This window comes from Lycorma delicatula, chromosome 7 (assembly GCF_047948215.1).
Source record: "Lycorma delicatula isolate Av1 chromosome 7, ASM4794821v1, whole genome shotgun sequence".
Lineage (NCBI taxonomy): Eukaryota > Metazoa > Arthropoda > Insecta > Hemiptera > Fulgoridae > Lycorma > Lycorma delicatula.
Window position 1 is genome coordinate 92,047,049 of NC_134461.1, and position 24,094 is coordinate 92,071,142.

General features: G+C 28.0%; 1 protein-coding gene across 1 annotated transcript in view; it reads right to left on the reverse strand.

The window, feature by feature from the left end:
- The window catches only part of LOC142327978 (toll-like receptor Tollo), a 173,066-nt gene that overhangs the window by 59,312 nt on the left and 89,660 nt on the right, over positions 1-24,094 (reverse strand). The window contains exon 2 of the mRNA XM_075371402.1: positions 7,715-7,742. The gene's annotated coding sequence lies outside the window, so the exon portion shown is untranslated. The remainder of the gene's footprint in view (positions 1-7,714; positions 7,743-24,094) is intronic.

Consider the following 24,094-nt stretch of genomic DNA (forward strand, 5'->3'; position numbering starts at 1 on the left):
CAACATTATAATTAAAATTCAACAAGATTCATCTTTTTTAGTGTTCACAATGTTATTTCATAAACAATAAAATTGCCAAGTTCACACGAGCTAAGTTAATAACATCATAATTCTGCCATAATAATTATAATTTTTAAATTCAATTTAATTCAAATAAATTGATAAATTTTCCTATAAAATTCCATTATAAGACCATTAAAAAAATTTATTAAAAAAAAAACCTATAATAAATTCCATGCTTTTCATGAAAATCATTTCTTAAAGCAACTAGTTAAGGGTGGGAATAGACAGGAAGTAAAGGAATAAGACCAGTTTTTTACACTTCCGTGCCTTGAAGGGGCCGCCCCCTACGTCACGCACTAAGTTTCACCAATGAGAAATACGGATTCCACGGCACAATTAAAAACATGCAATCCAGATCGAGTTTATTGACCTAATTGGGTAAAGAAATACCAATTTTTTTTCCAAGACATTGTTCTTTATAGAACCGCCATCTTTTTATATCTCTATGTATGTATGTATGCATATGGCATCTTAAACCGTATGATGTGTGAAGGAATCCGATATTCATTCGTTTTAACAAAGAAATATATATATATATATATATATATATATATATATCCGTTTCAATTGAATGAGATTTCATATCTTTTAAATCTTATCTTGATAGCTATTTATTATTATTAATACCCATGAGAGAAGGAGGACTTTTATCTTGATCATTTCTATTCGTATTTTGCTAATAAAATATAAATTGCTTTCACATAAAAAAGAATATGAGATTTATTGTCTGCAGTTCAGACTACTGGAATTTTTCGGATCAAAGTAGAAATATTTAACTTTATTCTTTTTTTTTTCTTCTAAAAATACAAGAATTTTATCTAATTAATAAAATGATGTTACAATTAGAGAATAGTACATACTACTTCGCTGGTCCTTTAAAATGAAACAACCAACAATAAATACTTAGTATGATAATATTATTTTGCTAAAAAAAAAGATTTTGTCAATAAATTTTAGTAATTTTGTAAACCGTTCAGTAAAACTATGTGTTATATGGTTTTTGTTCGGCCTGTACAAAGTCTAGCGAAGCTTGAATTACGCTTACCATATACAGAAAAGTCCGTGTTTGTTTAAGCATGTAAAGGCTATATAGATCACACCGTAAAAGGTTATTGTAATATTCTCTTGGTAATTACTTTTAAAAGTTTATTTTGTACGCGTATCACAGAATACGTGACAAAATTAAAATAAACAGAAAAAAATATATAAATAAACAATGAGCAGATAAGTTTAAAATTCTAGCATTTATACGTTTTAAGTTTACTAATAAATCCATTCAACTACACGTGACACTCCCAGCTGCTTGTAAAGTAGATAGCAAAAACAAACTGCTTATGTCGACAAAAATAAGAAAATTGTAGCTTAATTCTCGTTACTATTCAGCAAGATATATTTACCTATTATGATATTTATATAATGATTTATTTATTACGTATCGATCAGAATAAAATATTTATTTACGATAAATTAGTAACTAAACTACGATTAGTTGAGTCTAATACAGATTGTGAAACAATTGTAAAAAATAGAAATTTATATTATCCGAAGCGAAGGACCTGAAGAAAATTTACAAGAAATATTGATCTTCATTGTATTAGACGTTGGACTGAGATCAGGACAGGTGAAAAAAATATACCACGAAAACCAATGCACAGATGGTCGTCCAAAAAAACCATTGTGAGCATCTACAGAGTCCTATACTATTAACGCGATTTATACAGAATGTCCCATAAGTTCCATTCATAGGAAATATAAATATTTTTTATGAAAATCATGGTGTGTCAGATAAGTTTTCTTTTTGTCTTCAGTCATTTGACTGGTTTGATGCAGCTCTCCAAGATTCCCTATCTAGTGCTAGTCGTTTCATTTCAGTATACCCCCTACATCCTACAACCCTAACAATTCGTTTTACATAATCCAAACGTGGCCTGCCTACACAATTTTTTCCTTCTACCTGTCCTTCCAATATTAAAGCGATTATTCCAGGATGCCTTAGTATGTGGCCTAGAAGTCTGTCTCTTCTTTTAACTATATTTTCCAAATGCTTCTTTCTTCATCTATTTGCCGCAACACCTCTTCATTTGTCACTTTATCCACCCATCTGATTTTTAACATTCTCCTATAGCACCACATTTCAAAAGCTTCTAATCTTTTCTTCTCAGATACTCCGATCATCAAGCTTCACTTCCATATAAAGCGACACTCCAAACATATACTTTCAAAAATTTTTTGCTGACATTTAAATTAATTTTTGATGTAAACAAATTATATTTCTGACTGAAGGCTCGTTTCGCTTGTGCTATACGGCATTTTATATCGCTCCTGCTTCGTCCATCTTTAGTAATTCTACTTCCCAAATAACAAAATTCTTCTACCTCCATAATCTTTTCTCCTCCTATTTTCACATTCATTGGTCCATCTTTGTTATTTCTAAAACATTTCATTACTTTTGTTTTGTTCTTGTTTATTTTCATGCGATAGTTCTTGCGTAGGACTTCATCTATGCCGTTCATTGTTTCTTCTAAATTCATTTTACTGTCGGCTAGATTTCAGATAAGTTAAAAAACATAAATCATCTCAAGGAACGCCAACAAGTATACAATCATGCTTAATCACAGCTGTTATGTTTGCAAAGGCGTTAATGATACGTTCCTTGAGATGATTTTTGTTTTGTAATTTTCTCTGATACACCATGGTCATATTAAAAAAAAATGTTTATGTTTCATATACATGGAAACTTACGGGGTTATGTATTCTTCAGCAGTAGAGGACATGGATAAAAATGCTTTTTCAAAACAGTGGTAGTTATGTAGAGCATATCACGGGTATATAAATAAAAATATTTTTCATCAAAAATGTTTATTTTTCTATGTATGGAAACTCTGTACAGAAAAACAACAGTAAAAATCGGGAATACATAGTTTAATAATGATTTAAATCATCCTGATATTTTGATCGGACTTGAATCTGTGTAATAGTAGTATTTATATATGTTTTACTGATTTCCTCCCCAAAAAATCCGAAGATGTTTAACACTTAGTGGCTCATTCATGCATTCGATTTGTGTCGTACGAAAACCAGTGGGAAAATATCATCCTTTTTATAAATCAATAGGAACAAATGAACAATACCGGCCCGATTTGTAAAACATGTCGCAACGTTATAGAAATCGCAACCTACAACAAATCAAACGAATTGTATCAACACATTAAGCTTAATGGTTCCTTTTATGAAATCGAACCAATTGTATACTACCTAGTTTTTATACAATAGTGCTGCCAATCATCTTGTCTTTGCCTCTTACACTCAGTTCAGTTGTTTTCATATCGTTTCTGAGATATTATCTGTTTTCAAGTTTGAATTTTGTTTTAAAAGTGAATTTTTTATTTCATTGAAGTAAGGAGATATTTAACATAGAAAATCTGATCGATGAAATATATCAAAAAAAGAGAATAATTGATTCTTTTTTTTACCCCCACCCCAGTTTTAAATAATTTATTTAATTTTTTCATTGCTTGAATATGATTCCTAATATACTCGAATACTGACGATTAATGGATAAGCCTTTTACTAAATATTGTCTATTCAATATATCTTCTTTATCACTAATTTATCTAACAATACAAAATACATTTGAATATATTTTTTTTAAAAATGCTAATTAATGTCGTTTCTTAATTTGCCTTATAAATTTCACAATGTATTATCTACATTCATCTTACAATATTGAAATAATGTTCATCCCAGCTTGTTTTTTATCTTTATTAAATCAATTAGCGTACTGCATACATGGATCGATTTCTCTGAATAACCACACGATAAATAATACAGAGTGTTCAAAAAGTAACGCAACCTTATGGAAGAATGTTTCCTTCTTTTTTGCATGTTTAATTGAGGAAAAATGAGTTACACAATGCAGCATAAAATATTCATTATCTCCCAATACATCAGATGTTCCAGTTATGTCCAAACTTATAATGCCTTCACAGAAAATTATGGTGTGGATGAACCAAACAATACCTCCATCAAGCTGCTGTAAGACAAGTTCCAAGAGACAGGGATGTGGTAGATGCAACCAAAAGTGTTCTACCGAAACTGCTAACACCAGAAAATTTGATCGACGTGCAAGCTGCATATTCTGTTAGTCCCAAGATATCTACGACGCCTATCTAGCCAGTCTGGTCTGGTTGGTAGTGCGCACACAGTATTGCGCAAGTGTTTAAAGATGCGTCCGTACAGAATCCGTATTGTTCACGAGTAATAACCTACAGACACTGGAAAACGTGTAGATTTCTGTGAGCGGTTCATGTCGTCTGTTGGGCCAGACGGGGAAGAACTCGATGACTTGTTTTAGTCTAACAAGGTATGGTTCCACCTTGATTGATTCGTGAATGCACAGAATTCATGCATTTGGTGTACGGAAAATCCACATCAGTTGCACGGACAAAAAGTGGGTGTTTGGTGTGCGATGTCACGTATAATCCTCATGACACTCTTTCTTGGCACTGTGAACAGTGAGCGCTACAAACACATGGTGGAACAAATTGTAAACACTGTACCTGCAGACTGGCTAGATTACACGTAGTTTCAACGGGACAATGTTGCGGTTCATATAGCTAACAACACTATGACTTTCTTGGATCAGTGATTTATCTTCATCTGACTTTTTCTTGTAGAGATACGTTAAGGATGCTGGTTACAAAACTCATCCTCACAACATTTCTGAATTGCAGGGGGAAATTGAACATGTCGCTGCATTTCCTCAACACACGTTAAAACAGCATGCAACGTCATATTCAATTATGTGAATCGCATAATAGAGGCCACTTTCAAATGCTTCGTAACTTACTCATTTTCCCATAACGTTGCGTCACTTTTTGAATACTATGTAAAATGTATAAAAGTAGTGTCATGTAATAAAGTCTTGCGATTTGTTAACAAACTACACGAAATTAGATACATTAAATACCCCGTACAGACGATTAATTTTGTAGATCTGAAACACATCATAAATACTTCTTATATTACAATTATGGTCTTCGAGTATTTTTAATGGTTAAATCCAATCTGTTTCTATTTAGAACTGATGAAAACAAACTTAGTTATTGGTGTAATAAGCACTGCGAAAATATTTATCTTGGCAAATCAAAATATTATTAAATTACACATATATAATGTTAATCCTGCTTATAACAATGTAATATTATATTAAATTGTTTATTTATATGTTATCTTTGTTTATATTATCGCGATTATATACCATTATATCAGGAGAGAGACAACATGCATATACAGAAATTTGTCGGCGACAGCAGGAATATGTTTATTACTAACCTGACCTCGATTGTAACGGTTTATTGACATCGGTTCCAAATTTAAACGAATTGAATTATTATAATTTATTATTTCTGATTTTTATATCGATATAATTTTTTTAATAAATCGATTATAAATAATAAGTTACAAAAAATTATTTTTATAATTCTTTTCTTATACTTTATATAACTGAATAATTCCTCGGGCTACGCCAAACAAAATACTTTCGATATTATAACAAAATAAATTTTAATGAAATAATAAAACAAACTACAAAAAATATGACTAATTATAATTTTCTCATTATTTCTTTAAATTTTAACTTTTTGAAGTCGGGCAATTTAAAAACAAAACATTGACTATAAATAATTCAACCATAATTTTAACCCACTGGGTTGGTCTAGTGGTAAACTCGTCGTAAAGCAGCTGATTTTGAAGTCGAAGTTCTCAAGTTCAAATCCTAATAAAAGAATTGCTTTTATTCATATTTGAATATTAAATCGTAAATACCGGTGTTCTTTGGTGGTTGGGTTTCAATTAACCACACATCTCAGTATCGGTCGAACTGAGACTTTACAAGATTACACTTCATTTACGCTCAAACATTTCATCCTCATTCATCCTCTGAACTAATACCTGAACGGTAATTCCCGGAGGCTAAACAGAAAAAAAGAAAGGGTGATACGAAGTGGCAATTTGTAGCGTGTGAAAATGCCACGCCTGATCGGAATTCAAAATCCAGGAACTCCGAATGAAACGCTACACAATACTTGTCTTGTGAGTGTTGTAGCGCAACACACTTAAGGTACCTTTTTTTTTTTGTTTAACCTCCTGGTCTGCAGTTAACATTTTTTCCGTAGAGGATGAGATAAATGCTTTGTAGCGTGTGTGATAAAACACACGCTACAAAGACTAAGGCTAAACTCCCGGCCATGCCTGATCGGGATTCGATCCCAGGACCTCCGGGTGAAAGGCCGAGACGTTACCACTCGCGCCACGGAGACCGGCACACTTAAGATACCTGGAAGAAACTAACGATGAGACCCTCACAGAAATCTCTTATAAAAAAAAGTAATCATCGAAATTAAAGTTACATCTTTTTCAAGAGGTAAAATTAAATCTACATAGATAAACGTACGTTGAAATAAAAGGTTTTAACCAGATTTTTATATTAATGAACTCGGGGAAGTGGTATTTCTTTTTTTTTTACAGATAATATCTCTTCTCGTTTACAGACTTCAAAATAACAGCCAGAAAAATAGAAATACTATGTGAAAAAACGAAAGCTTAATCATAAATTTGTTGCAATGCATCTCATCAATCAAAAATTTCACTTTGATTCACGATTGATTTTAAAGCTTATTTTTTTCTTAACTGATTAATTAATGTGTTCATTATTTTTAATAAACATTTTAAGACCACTTTCTAAAAATTTATTAATTTGAAAATATTATCTGATTTTCACAACATTTATCACATAAGCCGATTACGACAAATTTTTGTGGAACATATAATTTTACCCATTATTTTAGTATGTTAAAAGGTTTTTGAAGAGTTCTTTTTTACTTCTTTCATTCAATTATTTATAAACTTCTGAATGAAATAAAAATTTAATCAAACTTTTATTTACTTTTTATCAAAATAATTTTTACTTTATAATAAATATCTCGACATGCCAAAGTAATAAAAATAATAATATTACAAAAAAAAGAACTCAAACATCTTACTGTTCTGAACATTTTTTAACTTATTAAAAAAATTATTTGATAATTTCTAGTTCGAAGGAACTGTGCGGGATCTGTACAATTAATTCGAGAAAAACTTTAAAAATAGATTATTATATTTGTTTTTATAATTAGCTGGAAATGTTGCCCAATTTTTTTTTAGGAAACGAATGACAGTAGAAACATAATCAGAATAATTTAGAATAGGAAATTAACCGGTTGGGAAGTACTATGAGAGGAGAAGAATTGATTAAAAGTGTTAGAAAAAACAGAAAAAGATAAACAATTATAGATGATTTAATAAAAAATAAAAACTATCAGGAACTTAGAAATTTTCGTAGAATTGGACGAGAATAGAGAAATAAACGTGCTGTAAGAAACCAGTCTCAGAATATAAAACCATGTGACGATGATGATGTTAAAAAAGATTTAAAGCTAGTATGATTCTAATTCTTATGACTTCCCACTTATGAGATACGTGGCTTCAAAGTTAGGCATCATTTTTAAATTTACATTCGACAATAAGAGAAAGACTTGAAAAAAGTATCGCTTAATATATTAAGAATATACCAAAATTTGACAGATTATAAGATAAAATAAAAATAACATACCCATGCTCCTGCTCTGGGCCTCTGTAATCTGAAATAAAAAATGAAAAGTTAGTACAGGAATGTATTATATTTTTATTAATGGAGAAATAAATAAAAAATGAAAATGAAATAAGATACTTGTATTTAATCTTTCGTTCGTAATCTTTCTGAAAATTATTTTCACATTCTATTTCGTAATAATAATAGTAAAAGTTAATTAACATAGTAAAATAATCTTCTTAAAAATATTTATTTAGGTAAGTTATGAGATAAATTTCATATTAAATTCATCTAAAAACTAAGAAAAAACAATCTGTGTACACTACGTGACTTCCTTGTACGCCAATTAAATTACATATAAACATTCTTTTAAAATGAAACATACATAAACTTCTGATATTTTTTTTATAGTTATTATTGAATTATTATTTACCATATTTTTTTTACAATCAGAGGTTAATAAATATTAATAAATCAATATATTTAAATTAAAAGAAAAGTAAAAAAAAAAATAGGAAATGAAGTCGCATTATAACCGATGTGCCTTCCCCTAGTAAGATCCAAATATTTCATAATTAAAAATTTTATTTGGCTATAACTCTGGATATATCGTTGATATCCCTCAATGAGTTCTTATTACTGCTATTAAGAAGAAGTCCAAAATCCAAAAAAAATTGGATTTTGGGCTTTTTGGACATTATTGGTCCAGTGGATTACAATCAAAAGGGTAGGTGCACAACTAGATGTTACAACAGTCCTAAATCCAAACTTTCCAACATCCTACGGCTAATCGTTTTTGAGTTATGATAGAAATATACATACGCCCAGATTTCATGCCGAAACTAGTCAAAATGGATTCAAGGATGGCCAAAATGGATATTTCCGTTGAAATCTGTAAACCAAAATGTTTCGCGATCACAATACTTTCTTTACTTCGTACAAGGAAGTAAAAATCTTTAAAAAAATATTTTTAAAAACTTTCCTGGTATTGCATATTTTTTCATAAATTGTGAAAAGTAATTATGTATAAAAAAGTTACCTAATATTTATTTTTGGAGATAGGGTAATTAATTATGAATTTTAATTGTAAAATTATCATTTTATGTTTAAATTTTAAAAATATAAAAAATTGGTGTTTTTTATTTTTTTTTCTGCTCTCTACCTCCAAAATCAATTTCTAAGAAATGTTTTTGATTTTTCTACATTTTCTAAGTTAAATGGAAGAAACTAAATTGCACTGAAAAATATGTAACCAATAAATAGTTACCTAAGGTTTCTTTTTTTCGGGTGGTGGATGAATTGTGATGAAGTTTTATTGTAATATTATTATTATTAATAAAAGTTTATTATTTAAACTGCTAATACTAGTAAAGTTTAAATAAGCCAAAAAAGTTTTGAAAAATTCAAAAAATCTATATTTTTTAAATCTGATCGGTTTTCCTATCCACAATATTGCCCCCAACGTATTTTTTTTCGCTCGCACTGTTAGTATGTCTAGAATAACATTTAAAAAATATGCAATAAATAAAAAGTTAGCTGTTTTTAATTTTTGGGGAAGGGGGATTTTGAGATAATTTTTTTTTTTTTTAAATAGTAAGATAAGCATGCAATCACGTACTGGGCTTAAAATAAAGAGGTATTATGTTTACAAAGTTTGAGAAAATTAACGCCAAAAGAAAACGCTAAATTACCCTAACCCTAAATTAACGCTATCTACCCCACCCAATAGAATTATTGACCCCAAAATTTTACCAACAATTGTTCCATATATGATTCTCCATGCAAAATTTCATCGAAATCCAATCAAAAGTTATTAAGCTTCAAACACGCCAACACACACATACATACGTAATAAAAACATTACCCCTAGCGGTTTTTTTTTGTTTGTTTTTTGAGGTCCCTAGGTCAAGAAACGTCGAAAAATTAAAAAAATCTCACCCCATTTCTTGATCGAATACCATACTTTCCTTTTTGCAGCATAGCTCTAGAGCTAAGTGTGTGCTGTACTACAGAGCACATATTTGTTTAAGTAAACCTTTATCTAAATGTAACACTTCCTTCAATAGGAAAGCTAAAATAAGAAAAAGAGAAATTTCAAAAAACGTTTTTGCATTTTAGGTCCGGGGTCTAGAATTTAAAAAAAATTGTAGACATTTCTTGATGGTTCTATAAATGAAGTATGAACTTTTAAAAAACATTTAAACCTAAGGGAGAGAGAAAAAACAAGAAATATATATTTCAATTTTAAGATGTGGGGGAATAAAGTTTTTGAAAAATAAATTCTTTGGGTTATTTATACATGTATTGTAGGTAACAAAGCTATTTTAATAAAGTTTTCTTTAAAATATCTCTGAAGAAAATCGATAATTGGTTTTATTGTGATATCCTTGCACCCACTTAACAATTTTGAAAAATTATTAATTCCCCATATATAAAAATATTTGAACCAAATTTGAAAAATATCGGTTTGGTCAATCCTCATATACAAGTCAAAAACAGTGCGACACACATACGTACGCACATAGATATATATATATATATACGTATGTTTTTGATCTAAATGAACCAATTGGATCCTAAAAAGTAAAGATTTGCAAAATCGCTATACCCCGTTTTCCCCTTTACTATAATTATTCTAACCATATTCGCCGGGTAAATAATAACTATAATCAAATTTTATTTAAATCTGCAAAATATTATTATAAGATAAGAGCTTAGAATGCCTACAAGTAATTTTTGTGTCCTCTATTTTCTTTTTGTTTTTCATGTTTAAAAAAACAATAATTTTATCACATCCAATTAATTTTTACTCTATTAACTAGCTTACGAAACATAATAAATATGAACAAAGGATAAACAAAATACATGAATAATAAAGAGCATAACAAAATAAAGATAATATTATAATAAAATATAACAAAATTAATTTATAGATTTAAATTGACATGTTTTATTATATTCAAAATTATAATTTCTTACCGTATTCGATAATTAAAAAATAATATATTTAAAGGTAACAAAAAAATCAACACAGTTTATCATTAAAATACCGTTCATATTTTGCATTGGATGTATTAAAGTAATCCGTCGTATACAAAACGTAAATATTTTCCCGTTTAATTTTAGTTAAAGGTTTTATTGAATATTTAAATTTTATTCAAAATGAAAACGTTTTAGGGGACTTAATGCAAAGTTCATTTTGAAACAAATTAGTTTGAGTTTGTATGTTGATTAGCAGCATGGTGATAATGTTGGTGTTGTTTTTGTTTGCTTCCTGTAAATTAAACAATAACATATAACGTTTATTTCGCAGGCAAAATAAAGTCCTAATCCAAACAAACCGAATTAATAACAACAGGTGTACAATTTTAACGAGAGTTGCTAACAATTTACTGATATCATTTAATTCCTGATATTTTATAAGTATGTATAATATAGAAAATTATTAGTTTTTATGTTTCTAGCTAAATTTTTGGTATAGTATGTTACTATTAAAATATTAATTTTTTTAATTTGTAAATTAAATAAAAATTATTCATTTACGTAACCGTGATGGGAAGAGGTTCACAAAATCCTTACTTCATCTTATATCCGGTAGGATATTGAAAACAAATATATTAAAAATAATCTAAATTTTTATCTATAAAAAAATGGATGTGTTTAATTTATGTCAGCGATACGTGTGTCTAACGATCAACTGATGAAAACCAAATTTGTTAAATTAGAATTTTTATTAAAAAAAAAAAATCAAAGAAAAAACCTAGCAGAATTTTAATAAAAAAAAAAAAAATAATAATAATAATAACTCTGAGATTTAAATAGTACAACTTTTTAATGGCTTTAAAATACAAGTTTTATAATAATGAAGTATTATTTATTTTATAGAGAATTTTTTTGTTTTAGAAATAAAACCTCTGTATACAAGTTTTATAATAATGAAGTATTATTTATTTTATAGAGAATTTTTTTGTTTTAGAAATAAAACCTCTGTATACCTTCCTATACTTCTCTTAATGTTTATTTATTTTTAATAAAAAATGAAAATATGTGCTTATTTTTTTGTTATAGCAAACTTTTAAAATTTCTTGTTGATTCAGTGGATACCGGATAATCGAACCACTTTGGGACCGGGATCATATGGATCTATTAAACGGCTGGTCCTAATAAAATACTATCAGGGTTTTAAAGTTATGCAAAAAATATTTATGAAGTTTTATTTACATTGAAAAATTATACATGAAATGAAAGAGCAAGTCAAACAGTTTTTCCTGTAAGCGTTCAAGGAGAACACCATTCGTCAGACGGCACACATCCAGCCGATAAGAGAGTTTATGCCATAATTTAATCAGCAAGTCTAAAGCAATTGATGCGATCCTGCGTCTCAAGTCGGGTAGGTTAGCCGGTAACGGTGGTCCTTTATTAACCTCCAAAGAAAAAAATCGCACGGAGTCAAATCGGGCGAACGTGGAGGCCACGGCAAACAAGCCTTGTCATCTGGTCCCCGGCAACCGATCCATCAGTCGGGAAGAATTTCATTCAATCAGTCGCGTACAGCGTTATGCCAGTAAGGAGGAGCACCATCTTGTTACCAAATAAGGTTCTGTGGTTTGTATTGCAGTTGAGAAAAGAGCCATAGTTGTAGCATATTAAGATTCTTTATTCCAGACACACTTGCTTCCGCGAAAAAAAAATGGCCCGTAAACTTGCCGTCGGATAAGGCAAAAAAGAAACAAAAAAAATTCATTTTTGGGGAGTCTTGTTCACACTGCAATATTTCGTAAGGATTTTCTGATCCCCAGATACCTACATAATGAGTGCTTACTTTTCAGTGACGAATCAACATTTCATATTGATTGCTACCAATCGTCAACGTTGAAATATTCGTCAACATAATGTCACTGAATACGACACGATAAAGAGAGTCTTCTTCGTCACGGTTCATCATTTCATTTGGAAAGCTAGCACGCAAAACATAATCTGTAGGCTTCAGAGCTTACAGATATGGGCAATCTAAACGATATGGACGCAATTGTAAGCGTTTTCTTAAAACCCTCACAGACGTCACTGGAATTGTTAATTTACGGCTAACCTTCCTAACGGATTTCCTAGTACTACGCACAAAAGACTTACAAGTTCAAAATTTCTTCGGACACACTCGTTCGTCTGCACTCTTCCCTTTACAAATATAGCCACTGGTTTCAAATTTTTAGTACCATCTACGAATGTTAATATCATTCAGGGTATCACAATGGAATTTCAAACGGAACACACATTGAACGGTGATTACAAATTCACACTTTGCAAATGCGAACTACAGAACGTTTTCTGTTGGGAGATCACCACCTTTGCTGCTAGCGCTTTCAAGTGAAAAGTACAGAAAACAGTTTATGAGCTTATGGAGAGCTAAAATTTTTTGAGTTATTCTTTGATTTCATGTATTCAATGAACATGAAACTTGAGAAATATTACGTAGCTTTAGAACCCCGATATTTCATTCTGAAACACGTAAAATATACTAATTATTATTAAATGCGTTTTTTTTTTCTTTCAATGGTTTAGACGTTATCTCTCTCACTACAGCGTTTTAATACTTCAGTAATAAAACTGTGGTATTTTACGAGTAAAATAAGGAAATGGACGAAATAGTGGGCCTTATAAGCGGTTTTTTGGGCTGTTAAACCGGCGTAATTTTATATGAATTATATAAATATGTTTCTGTTTTTACAAAGTGCTCCAATTAAACGGCTTCCCCAAATAACCGGTAATCCTATCAACCGGAATTCACTGTATATACATTTTTCATTTTATTCTTGAATTAAATATTAACCATTAAGAAATAACGGTCTTTAAAAATTTGGAGGATCCCATTTGATGAAAGATAATAAATAAAATCCGTACTTTTATATTTACATAATTATTGGAATGTGTAAGGCTTTACGCAACTATACTGCAGTAATCTATTAAAATATTTTTATCAGTTAAGGTATCATCCAAAGCGGCTTATCTATTTTTAATGAAACTTCATTCATAAAATTGATTTAGTTTTACGTCTCCGATTCAAATTTACCATTATATTGTTTACTAATATATCGGCGACATTGTTGTGTCTTGTCTTGATCAATATTTTTTGTCACTTTTTTGTTTGTTATTTTAGAAAGAAAAAAATGAAATAATTAATTGGGAAGTTTTAAAGTATTAATAAACATTTATTTATCTACTCTTTTTTTATATTTTATTTTTTCCAGTTATCTTGTTTATGTGTTACTTTTATTATTAGAATTATGAATAAGTGAACCATATTGTTTGTTTTTATAATTAATTAAGCTGGTAGCTCGTTTATAACAAAACGAAAAAATCTCTGTGGAAAAAATTAATATTCTGAACACTTGGATTAAGTTTATATTTAAAGTTAAAAACATTTTTATCTATATTAAACTAAGCTAAGGTTATATACTCTTCTTCACACAACTAAATAAAAAATCCTAATTTACATAAACTTTAAAAAAAATGTTAATAAATTAACGAAAAAAAGAAAATAAAAAAAGGAAAATATAATAGGTTTTCAATTCTTTTTTAAATTTTAACTTTTTAAGCACGTATTTTTGGTGATCCCAAAAGATTATAAACGGAACGTCTGTTACAATTAAATAGTGGTCGCACCACTATGTTAAGTTAAAAATAAATTAATCAATAATTTCAGAGATGTTATAATTATTACAATAAGTTTTAATATTTCGATCGTCATAGTTTATAAAATTATATAATTTTATTACTATTTTGTGTATTGTTACACAATAAATCAATGATTTTAAAGATAAATATAGAAATTATCTAAGAAATAATTTCATTTTATTATAGCTTTAGAACGATAAATAAAGTTCAGAATACTATCGCAGTACATTAATATCAGACACTGCATAAATAATACATCTCTATAGATATAATTATATTTACTTGTTTATTCAGTGTCATATATATATATATATATATATATATATATATATATATATATATATATATATAAAGAATACTTATTTTATTCAAATAAGATAATATAGTATTTTAAACTGATTATACATTATAATTAACATATGACAATTAATTTGTACTGACATAACTTGAGATACTACCGTACATAAAAAATTAATCTAATTCTAAAAAAAAGAAACTAGAGTTTATTACTTTTTATTCTTATAGTATTCTCTAAAGAAAATAATAATAATAAATTTATGACAATAATTTTATTTTATACTAAGATTACAATAAAAGGAGTAGCAATGATGTTATGATAAATAAATATTTATAAGATTGGTCTATTGTGTAGTAAAATTGTATGTAACCTATGTTCTTTCCGTGATCTACTTTATTTTTACTTGACTATACGAATAATACTTTGCAATTACACTGTCAAGAACCAAAGACGGACACGTAATATTCTCACACGTTAATTAGATCACTTGTTTTTATATTCCTGTAAAAATTCATTTTCTAAATAGTTTTATATATATATATATATATATATAAAATGTAATGTAAAAAATTATGTATGTAGAAAGATAATTTTTTTTTGTCGAATTGAATAAATTACAAGGATATATATTTCTCACAAACAAAAATGGTTTGCTGCAGTTTTACTCAGAATTAATATAACATAATTAAAAATGCATAAAATTAAAAATACAACTAATTACAACAAGAAAGTATATACTAGGTACAGATACGACTTTCGTCTGTTTTGTTTCAATAAAAAACCGACTTTATACGATTTTATTTATTTTTTATTGGCTGTATTCACATTAATTTTCTCAGAATTAAATTCTATATAAGTTTTGTTACTAATCTTCCGCATTTATTACTCATTTAACAAAGCTATTGTACTACAAACCTAAAAAAAACTTGTTTTTCGACAACGAATTTTCTGTTATACGTCGGATATCTTAAAACCTACTGGAGTTACAGTTCTGGGACCTATTTTATCCTATTTTCCAGCTCAAACTACATAAGAAACCTTTATTTAACTTTACTCCTTAATTTGGGTCCCAAAAATTACAACAGGATTTCTTTTTATTAGAGCTGAAATCCGGGAGAAATCTTTCGCTAGCCGTAACTCGAAAATAAAGCTTTTCCAGACCTATGTTTATGTGAACTTTCTTCTTTATTTTCACCAGTAGAACATGTCTTAAAAGTTTGTTACATTCTTTCTGAATTACCCGGTTTATACTATGAGCTGAAGCCCCTACCTTTGCCAACCTTTGCCTTACCTTCGGCGGGACGGGCGAGCGGGGTTTGTTGTACCATCTAACCAAATGACATCATCCGATTACTAATAACATGAAACATATATAATGTAAACACAACAGACTAGCATAATATAATGACTAATACACTAGACACAGCGTTTGGCAAGGGACAAACTTTCAGCTCACGTATTGTACTATAGAACACTAAAATACTATAGACACCGCGGTCTAAAACGTGTTGTTTCAATTGTCTAACGTCATCCCCATTGTCTAGGAGGTTACTGCCAAGTTACTTGCGTGGTCGTTAAATCGCAGTTTGTACTTTGAACTGAAACTTTGTATTATCTCCCGCACGTATAGTAAACCTAAATAATGGTGTAACTCATTTTTTTCTTACAAACCAAGGTGTCTCCGTTATACATCTTGCTATTTTATTCTGAAATAAGTCTCGACATTACTCTTGCTCGCGGTACCTCAAAGTTGGATCCCGTAGGTCCAGATAAGTTTTAGAATTATTGATTATACCAGCAGCTTATTAAATAAAGACAAACGAAAACCTCTAACCAACAACCAGAACATTTTATTGAACTTTTTCTCAAATCATTTTTTCTTCTCTCTTATATGAACTTTCCTCGTTAGTCGACGATCGTGTGGAAGACCTACGTATCACACACACTTTCAGTTTTCGGGATTAAGACGCGTTTTATACAATCATAAAAATCTTTAACATGGTTAAAGGTCATATGATTATATATCGAATACCTTGAAATAAAAATGGAAAGCTTTTTTTGAATTAAAAAAATTTTATATCTTTTTTATTTTAATTTGGAATAAAGATTATAAATGAGTAAATATTAACTTATGTTTTTATTAACCTTCGGATGATTTATCCCTTATACCTTTATATAAATGAGTTCAGGTACAGAGGATATAGTTAATTATTTTTTTTGTTTACATAGTCCTTTTAAAAAATATACGTATAGCCTACGTATTGTATGTTTTTAATATCTACACTATCCTGATTAATTCTTGAGATAATAACGTTGAATTACTAATTCCTACTTATCAGTTTAATAATACAGTAACCAATTTATAAAAAGATAATTGATTAGGGTGGGTATTATTTAAATTATAATGCATTAAAAATTATAGATATCTTACATATGTTTAACAATGTTCTAATTTTTTTATGATTATTATTTCCTTTTCTTTTTTAATTACAATGTTTGTTTAATATTTGTTTGTTTATTTTTCGTACAGGTAAAGATAGATAAACGTGAAATGATAGTCTAAAGGGATAATTTTTTTCGTTGTTTTGGTAGCTGTGTTTCTTCTGCAACAGGTTGCTCCGGAAACGGTCAGGTAACCAGATAAGATCAACAGTCCACACAAATTATCCCTTTATTGTCTTCCTTGGTTTAAGTTAGCTGAATAAATAGCCACACACACATATATATATATACTTAACTTCTTTTTAAAGAAATTTTGATTAATACAGAAATAGTCAATCAATTTTAATTGATTTATTATTTAGTATCTGTTTTTTAGGAAGATTAATAATTTGGTGGGCAATCATTTCAATTTTATTTTTTAATTAAACCTGGAAATTAACCTCGCAAAAACTTTATATAAAATTACAAAAAAAAATTATATCTAATACAAAATGGTAACTTTTTTTAATAAACTTTAATATATGGTTTTTAAATTACATTAGCGTAATAATAATAATAAGGAAAAAATTCTTAGGTAGGGATATAAATAGAGAAATGTTTTGTGAGGAAGGGAAGAAATAATTTATTATTTTCAAAAAATATAAATTATTTTGTAATCAGAACAAAAATATCAATTTTCAAAGTTTCTTTCATTTTCACTTATGTAGTCGGATCTTTTTTTTTACTTTGACTGTTTCGTTGAAAATGGTCGTATGGAATTTCAACGGTACATGGATCAGAGTTTTATAAATTTGTTTGTATATATTTTTTTATTTTTAATTCAGACTTTTCTGAACATTTTTGTGCCATTATTGTATGAAAATATTAGATTTTATTATAAAAATTTAATTATTATATATATTACCATACGAAGTTTGATGAACATGTGAAATAGATTTCGAGTAGATTAATCTAATGGTACAAAATTTTAGTATTAATATTTACTTCCGTAGTGAATAATTTAGATAATAGAACGTTTTCAGAAATATTTTTGACACTAATACTTTCAGATAATCTAAAAGAATTGTCTTTATTGTAAAATATAAAATTTTAATGAATCCTTCAGTAATTTCATTTGGAAAGAAATGTCAAAGCATGAATTATTTGGTATATAAAGTGAGAATTAGACGTTAATAAGGTAGTTGTGAGCATTAGTGATGAAAATTTAAAAGTTGGCGGTGTTAAAAAGATTACGGGTATAGCCTGCTTTAAATATTTGCTTATTACTATATTAACAAGGCTTATAAAAACTGAATAAGGTCAGAAATTTTGTTGAGAATAACAAATATTGGCAGGACTTGAAAGAAGAAAGAGACACATATTACAGAACAGGTTGGTCTGTAACCAGGTCTACTGGTTGCAACTGACAAATATATTATATATATATATAAACCTACAATAACAGATTAAATAGTATTTTAATTAAGAAAAATAACAGTAAAACAGCGTTATTTAGAAAAAAATATTAAAATATACTTTAAAAAATTAACCATACATATCCGGAATTAATTCACCTTCGGTAAATTGTAACCGATTGGAAATTGAACAATGCGGTAAAAAAAAAAAAATAATAATAATACTTTTTCCCTATAACAAGTTTTAAAGCTGTTAAAAGTTAAATAAAAAATACGACCGTTAAAAAAACTAAAAAAAATATGATCTCCCAGTACAGATCATTACACGATAGTGTAATATAGAAGTGCGGAGCTCCTAAATTTCTGACCATTGCTATTAGATTCGTGAAGGCTTCATGCCAATATAACTCGGTTAAAATGCCCAGTACCCGTTGCCTATATTTTGGAAATGATATTGTTTATTTCGTTCAACGTATTGATTTTTCTGCATTATTTGTACGTGAATTTTTTTTTAATATTTTAAATTTGAGTATGTGTGTTTGCAGGCTATGACACAGCCAGTAACGTAAGGATTCCAACGCCGGGTCATACATCTAAATCGGTCCAGTCGTTGAACTTGCTTTTTCCTGTTTAGCCTCCGGTAACTACCGTTCAAATAATACTTCAGAGGATGATATGTATGAGTGTAAATGAAGGGTAGTCTTGTACATTCTCATTTCTACCATTCCCATTTAGATGTGTGGTTAATTGAAACCCAACTACCAAAGAAAACCGGTATCCACGATCTAGTATTCAAATCCGTGTAAAAATAACTGGCTTTACTAGGACTTGAACGCTGGAACTCTCGACTTCCAAATCAGCTTATTTGGGAAGACGCTACTAGTTCAGCCGTTGAACTACTACGGTGGAACTAATACACATACATGCACCCTAAATACATTACTCTCCTTTTCGGGCAGTCATGTAAAAAGTTATAAAATGTTATAAATTTATACAAATGATCTTACGTAGAACCCCCCAAGTAAGATTTCATCAACCCACTTCCCTTACGTAATTAATGAACAACCCCGTGAAAAAAATATGTATTATTTTTAAATGTTAAATTAGATAGGACCGTTTAACTTCCCTTAAAATGAGTTTATTTAAACGATTGCCACAGTATAATGAGTCCTAACAACCAATTATAACTGCTCAAACAAAACTTCGAGATATAACAAATACACAGAATAAGAACAATAATAAAAGCAACTACAATAAACAAATTTAACATTTCTTTTTTAATGAACATATTATTTCTAATTGAAAAAAAGAACATAGGATATGGTAGAGACTTACATTTTATTACTCATTATTTCTTACCAATTTTTGATTAACCTTAAATATAAAATCGAATATATAAAAGAAATATCAGTTGATAATGATCCATTTATAAGATCGAGAGTATTAAAAAAAAGAAGAAAAAAGATGCTCAAATAATGGCATATCCCCTATATACAAATAGCTTTAAGGTAATGTCGTTAAATTACTATAATTATTGGATGGTTTTAATACTAAATAATTACTTAAGCCCGACCATTATGTTTTATTATTTAAGAACTTCTTTATATAACATCATAAAAGTTGTGGCATTCATTTTTATTGTTTAATTGGAGACAGATTTTTTTTTATTAATCATTATTAAAAAAATAATGATGTTAATAACAATAATAATAATAATAATAATAATAGAAAAAATATAATAAAGAATCTTTTCAAATAAAAAGTGAATGGTCATTGACTGGACATCAGAATGAAGAAGACTAGCACTTTACAATGCGTTCAAATGAACTGAAATAAATAAGAAAGTTAGAGTAATTAGTCTAAGCTTCAAGCCTATCAACTGTTAATTTATTTAACCCTTAGGCAAAATTGGCGTCAATCAATTATGAATGGTTCAACATTATCTAAGAACCGACCCTTATATTAGGTTTTGCCCCATTTGTCACGGTATAAGCCTACAAGGCCACCCTTAATATTGAATTTTCATCATTAACCCTACTTTTGTTTTTATTTTTTAAAGTTGTTATTTGATAAATGGATAGCTATATATATATATATATTTTTTTTAATATAACAGGATGTTATATAATAACAATGGCTTAAAAAAAAACTTGAGATGGTACAGTAAAAAGAATTTATAGATAATGATTGCGTAATACTGTAGTATCTTAGTAGCATGAAAGCATTTATACTAATTTTATGGATACGCAAATGCCTATTTGAAGTGGGAGCATACACAATCACTGTTTCCACAAGTTAAAAATCTTTCAAATTTAATTTAATAATGCTACATATTACCATTATCAATAAATTATTATTATTATAATTTATTACCATAAATTATGAAGTTAAATAAAATGAATAAATTATATGAATATATTTTACAAAACTGAATACTTAAATATTTTTAGAAATTAAATATAAAACAAAATGCGAATGTATTTATCAATATTATCTTAAGAAACCTATATAAAAAATAAAAATCAAGAAAAAAATACTTCGCTTTTGAAAATTATTTATCAAATTATGTCAATACATCTACTGAGAGGGTAAAAAGAAGATTAAAAACAAAAAATCTGATGTGAACACATGACTTTCTTGAACGCGTATAAATTGCATTTACACTCTTTTTTTTTTTTAAATGAAAAGTACATAAAATTTTATTTTATTAAAACTTCTGATATTTTTCTTTTTTTTATTGAATTATTAATAAATCAATATATTTAAATTAAAAAAAAATTAAATTAAACAAAAAGCATTAAGTCTGATCCGAACCGATGTGCCTTCCCTAAAATCCAAATATTTCGTTAATTAAAATTTTATTTGGCTATAACTCTGGAACCAATAAAAATATGATATATCGTTGAAAAGCCCTTAACGAGGGTTTATTACACCAGTTACGAAAACGACCAAAATCCAAATTTTTAAGATTGTGGACTTTTTTTGACACTTTTAGTTCAGTCCATCGCAATCGAAAGGGCAGGTGCACAACTAGATGTTACAATAGTTATAAATTCAAAATTTCAACATCCTATGGTTAATAGTTTTTGAGTTATGCGAGAGATACATACGTACGTACAAACGTCACGCCGAAACTTATCCAAATCGATTCAGGGGTTGTCAAAATGGATATTTTCGTTGAAATCAGGAAACTGAAATTTTTCGTGATCACAATTTACTTCCTTGTAAAGGAAGTGTAAAAACAACAATTGTATGAAATATAAAAATATAACAAATTTATACGTTTAGATATAATAAAAGTACTCTAGATATTATCTCTATCTAGATAATACGCTAGATAATATTAAAATTATTGAAATACTCAAATTTCAAAACTTTTTGAGATTCATTAATAAAATATTGAAAAATACTAATTGTTGGTAACATTCAAAACTTTTGGTAACGAGCTGAACTGTGCGTTGATGTCAGTGGAGGAATTTTCGATCTATTGTAAATTAATACAGTATAAACCACAGTAAGTATTTTTTTTTAAATAAATTAAAGTATTTTAATTTTTCAAAGGTCTAAATTTATTATACTAAAAACAGCTGTTTGTTATTTTTACAAATTGATATAATTTTTCTGTTCAGTTTGTTGTATTTTGTTTTTAATGATAAAATTTGTTTTTTTTCATAAACTCAAATTCATCAATTTTCTCAGAATTTCTCTACAAGTTTTAATAATAAAATTTACACATTTATTAGTCTTTTAATAGAGTTATTACTTCAAATCTTTAAAAAAATATGTTTTTCATCACCGAATTTTTCTGTTTTACTTTGGATAACATGAAAAGTACGGAAGATACAGTTCTGGAAACTGTTTTATTAATTTTTCAGGTCTAAAAACATAAAAAATTATCAAGTTTACCTTTTATAAAATTTTTAAAATTTCATTTTACCGGGAGAACTGAAATCTGAGAGAAATTTTCCGCTAGCCGTAACTCGATAACAAAGCGTTTTCGGACATATTTGTATGGATTTTTTCCTTATTTCAAGCTCTAGAATCAGTTCCCAAATTATTTTCCTTTCTTCCTGAATCACTCTGTATATATATATATATATATATATATATACAGAGTGATTCAGGAATATATATATTTAATAATATATATATATATATAATATATATATATATATATATATAATATATATATATATATAATATATATTTAATAATATATTTGAATTATTGAATTATTAATTATATATATATATATATATATATATATATATATATATATATATATATATAGAAAGAGAGAGAGTGAGAGAGAAAGAGTGTGTGTGTGTGTGTGTGTGTGTAATGATAAAATAGTAATACTAATAATATAAAAAGCCTAATTCTCTTTCATTTTACTTCCTTTTTATTTTTGAAATGAAGCATTTGTATTAGAGGTAATAATAATAACAACAGTAATAATTATGATAATAATAATAATAACGCTTTGTGTTTGTGCTGTTCACAAATACAATAAACTTTTTTCAAACTGTAAATATAAAAACATCGTCGATCTAAAATACAAATAAATAATTAATTTTTAACGCTTTATTTAACCTAAATAATATTACAATAAAGCCTGACAATAAACACAAACAATATAGAAATAAAACCTGACAACCTATTAAATGATAACAGCCTGTCAACAACGTATTGTATTCTTCTATTCAAGTACTATATATTTAATGTCGACGAGAATTACAAGGTAAAGATGTAAAAGAATGTAACATAACATAAAGTAAGATAACAAAACACAGTGGTCAAAGTAGAAGTAATAAATTCTTGTGTAGAATCGAACCGGATCTTCCGCTTTCCGATCGATAAATCTTTCTTTCCACTACACAACACACACATCCGCACTACGTCACTTTAACGCCTTCTTTCAAACATTACTACTACTGCCACCAAAGCAGTACATTTCACTTTGCGTGTTAAGCAACGTTCGTATAACGTATAAAAGCTTCTAAATCCCCTTTTATATATTTGAATTATTGATTTCTATTTTATTTTACTTATTTTTTAATCTAATTAATTATTTTTAAGTCGTTAAAACTTTTATTCAAATAAAATAATAATAAAACGATAAATTTAATTAAATTTCTAATTAAATATTTTTTTTAATCTATAGATGTTTAGTAGTAAATATTACGTATCAGGGTTACCTGAATATGTTTTAAGGGAACAATTTACTCCTATGTAGGTGTTAACAGAAGCAAAGTTAGATTTTTTTTATTAAATAACAAACAATCTTTATAAAGATGTATTCAAATACTAACAGTGCCCTTACAGTAACGTGTTTTCGCAGTGTCCATGCCGACTAGAATATAAAAATAGTTAAACACTATTTTTCATATAGAAAAAAATAACTGGCGTAAAAAATAAATGATCAGAAAAATGAATAAAAATAGAAATAAAGGAAATGAAATTAAAACAACAAAATAAAGAAACATTTAAATGGAATAAATTAATATTTACTGGAAAAGTGTTTTACCGAATTAAACAATTCTTTAATAAATATATTATAAAAATGGCTATAAATACAAATATTAAACTAAAATT